Raw genomic sequence first — 4,396 nt, forward strand, 5'->3', positions numbered from 1 at the left:
GCTCAGTTACTCTGAAGAAAAGTTTAGCTAATGCAGTATTTACTCTCTCATGTAAAGGCTCAGCTATGTATGGGTAAATCAAGGGCTAGCCGTCCTGCTGTGTGGGACATCCCAGCAGAACGGGGTGCTTGTTCTCCAGGCAGAGATCATCTTTTCAAAGATGTACTTTGACCCAAAGGAACAGGATCCTACAGAATTTAATCAGTGCATATTAAGTGACAACCCAGAGGCTGGAGTTAGACTCTGTATCACAAGCCAACCACATTAAAAGAGAACTGCAGTCAACTATTATACTACAGTAGCTTAGCCAAGGAAATCCGGGATTTTTCCACTCCTTTCAATTTCTTTAGGATCCAGTGACACAACCCTCTCCTTTCCCTGCTCTCTTCTTCCCTTATCCCAGAGCATAAGCAGTGCTTGGAACTTCCCACAATAAAAAAAAAACAACTAATTAAAGCTTTTCATTACCTGCTTTCCTCAAGGTTGTGCCAAGGCTCAGCTACCAGCCTAACAACTTTGGATTCAGTTTGACAAGTGTGACACCATGCGTGTTTGATAAAACTAGGCTGAACCCTTCCTATTGCCATTAAGGCTTCTCGCCCAGTCTGTGGCCAGTTTTGTCCATGCCATCCATTTTTCAAGCTAGGCCAGAGCCTGCACTGCAAGACTGAAGTTCTGTGGTAGCTCAACCCAGATTTCACTCCTCCCAGCCAGGTGCTTTACCCCCAACACCATCTTGGTTGGTCGGTTGGTTTTATCCACAGTCAACATTAAGAATACATAAGGCTAAAGGAGAAATAGAGAATTTAATAGAGAAACACCAGTAGACTTGTATATTTAATAGAGAAACACCAGTAGACTTCTATATTTCCATTTCCAAAGACATCCTCAGTAAAACAAAGATCTATTGTTAGGAGAAAAGTCACTGCAATGTTTGCTCAAAACCCAACACAGCCCACCAAGAACAGGTTAGGAAGACAGACTGTGAACACATCAATGGTAGCAACACACCATACAAGGGCTCCCGTAATTCCTGAGCTCCCATTTTCAGACAAAAGCTAATGGCCATAAAAAAACCCCAACCCCAAACAGGCCCCACCTTCTAGACTCAACCTTGCATTTATAGTTCAGTTAGAAAGCCATGGAGGTATAAGAGGAGACATGGAGAGTTCCTAATCACATACCTGTGACACTAATGCTGAGCGTGAAACATGCGTGGCTCCAGCTGGCTCTTCTTACTACTCCCCCTTTACAAGAACCATTTGTAAGTAAGACAAGATGTTCCAGCTGACCACCAGCTCTTCAGCCAAGGCCTCCAGTTAACCCCAGGTCAAAGGGCAACATGTCAGAAGGGACATGAGGTTGTTCCTTAGGAAGTTTATCATGGTACAACTACGAGAACCTCAGGCACAGCAGATTCAAACAGGAGCTGGACATAAAAATGAGGATCACACGACCTCATTGTTTCTGTTCTGAAGTGGACGCCCGCTTTCATAGAGGCATCTAATTTTTCCAGCAGTGACCAGAACATTCAAGACTGACATTCAGGAGGTGGGGAAGCACCTTGCCCTGGTTGTCAGGCATGATCTGGGACTACTAGGATATTTACATCAACAGCTCTACAGTTTTCAGCGTGGCATAATCCAGCCTAACTAGTTATCCCTCCTCTCTATGCACTCCTAGGAGAGCAGCCAGTTTAGGTTGGACTGGGGGAGACAGATCTGAGTGTGTCACTGGGGATATAAAGCCAGCAGACTGTTCCCAGTTTCATCACACTGCAGCAGGGAAATTGGTGAGAAAGAGCTGGGAAGGAAGCCTGCTTCAGACAGCGAACAAATCTGAAGACTTCAAAAGTAACCAGATGGGAATGCACGGGGGAGTTTGTTTAGATATAAACCAACTCTGCAAGGTTGAAAGTATTTTTTGTGAAATACGTACTTGCCTAAAAATACTTGATCTTTGGCTGCTAACGATTAACTCTAAGAAAAAGGAGCAGAGAACTTCTCCTTACGTCTTCACAGGAACACTTAAACCAAACCTGTAAAGCTGGGTGTCACAGTTCCAGTGGTTTGTCCCATTTTTGACCTGTCCTTATTCCAGAAAAGTGCACTGTTAGAGAACTCCTGGAGAACTAGACACATACCTCTGAGTCACAAAAACTGTAAGCATAAACCAGACACAAATCCTGGCCAGCAGTTAACACTTTTGGCACGGCTGAATCTGTAGAGTAAGTGGTTTTTAGACGTCTTTACTCAGATCTTTTGTATTTTGTTTATACCATCTCTAAAATCCTAGTACTCACAATCAGTACTAAACATTTCCTGAAAAATCTATCAAAAATCATATCAGCTGTTCGTTATATCGCTTGTTTTGAACAGGCTTACTTAGCAGCACTTACATTTAGGATCAATTCCTGCAGCGAGGCCATGCTTTCAGTTTGTAAAGCTCCAACATCCCACTGTTTGTGCAGGGTGTTACCTTCATCCTGAAGTTCAGAAAATTCCAGTCAAAGCTTCACAAGCCTGGGAGGAAAGGGGTTTTTGCCTACATCAAGTCGTAGGCGCTGCCACTTGGAATCAGCGGTGAAAGAGAGGTGGAGGGATGCAGAAGGGGCAAGTGAAAGCCTAAAATAAACCACTAGCAGGAAAGTAGAAAAAGATCAAAGAGCGCAGAGCTGAGACCAAAGAGAAGGGGAGCGGTGAGATGAAGACAACATACAACAGATGATGAAGAGCATCAACTCCAACCTGTTTACCATCTCATTATCCCCAAAAAAGTACGCCAAAAATGAACTAGAGAGCACAGAAAACACTCACTACAGAAAAAGAAATAGTGTTTTTACAGCAGGATTGCAATAATGTACAAAGCTGTGTAGAATCACACGCTGAATGGAAAGATTTCTCCAGATTATGTACAATAAAAGGCAGCTACTTTCAGATAAGAAGTACCAAAGTGCCCAATACTGAGATGTGAGATTGCTCCGAACTGAGACAGCTCAAGAGTCTCTCACTTGTAAACCAGGCAATTGACAGCCTGACAAAACACACAGATAATTAAAAATCAGCTCTATTGAAGAGCTATTCATCGTGCTGGTGCTAGCTACTCTCTGCACTAAATGAGGGAGCCTGTGGGGAAAGAAAAACAAGTCCAATAGCATATTGGGTACAGCAAGAATATTAAAACTGCCCAGGGAACCTTATTACAGAGCTATTTTCAGCACTGATAATATCAAGACACCTAAATGCAAACCCCAGAACACAGCTACTGCTCTGCATGAACTCAGTGTAAAAATCCACAGGGTTTTCTACATCGAAGAGAGCTGGATGTTTTGAACAACATTTTAAACAGACATCATTATTTGCTACTTCCATTACCCACTCTTCATTACCACTGGGAAAAGCACTGCCAGGAGAGCAGCAATGCTGCCAGATTAGCTGGATGTGTCCATGCATCGATTTGCTACACGTCCCACCAGAGTTCAGCGACCCCAGGCATAGAACAGCACACTGAAGCAGCACATTTTTCCAGGGGAAAAAAAACCAATCAATATTTATACACCATGCTTACTATTGTGGATTCTATCATGTAAAGTCCAAAGATTTCTTTACCATTTTCTGGGGACATTAAGTTTATTACTGCATAACCCCACTCTGGTGAGCACCTCGACGTTTTTGCCCTCCCATTCTACCATTTGAAAACAGTCAGACCAGCATTTATCAGTTTAATTAGCAACAAGTTTGACATGTCCTGCTTGAATTTCTTTACATGAGCAGTTTCTGGCAGAAAGGGAGCAAAAAACCTCATTTACTCACCCTTCCCCCATGATTAAATAATGAACCCATGTCTGGAAATCTACTTTGACACTCAACTTTCTTAACCCATTAGGACTGAAGTAAAATTTATCGTTAATGAAGCTTTCTTTCCCAACTGAGTTTGCAAAACTCTAACGAAACCTCTCACCTCAACAATTCTGATAACACTTTTTACTGACCCTCCTAAGCAGCAGCTGCATTTTATGCAAAAAGGCAGCCAAACTGCAAGAATTTCGCACAAAATTGGCAGTCATCCCTAGAATTTACCTCACTTAAGAGAATATATAAACCACAAACAATAGAGCAAATATTTTAAAATTTTTAATTCCAGACAGGACTGTCAAAAGAGTGCAGATTTTTTTTTTAAAGAATGAAAGGAAGTGTTCTAGGATTAGGAAAGTATTATCTAGTGTTTAAGAAATATTTGCATGTTCATGTATTTCATTTTAGCATGCTTTCCCTAATTGAGGCTATTTGCTGAAAAGTCATTCAGATGTGGTGTTCTGCTTGCTCAAATTCATATCTCCTCATAATTAGACATGCCTCCACATATTTACTACATGAAGCACTTGCACCAATACAGC

The sequence above is a fragment of the Nyctibius grandis genome, chromosome 2 (genome assembly GCF_013368605.1).
Source record: "Nyctibius grandis isolate bNycGra1 chromosome 2, bNycGra1.pri, whole genome shotgun sequence".
Lineage (NCBI taxonomy): Eukaryota > Metazoa > Chordata > Aves > Nyctibiiformes > Nyctibiidae > Nyctibius > Nyctibius grandis.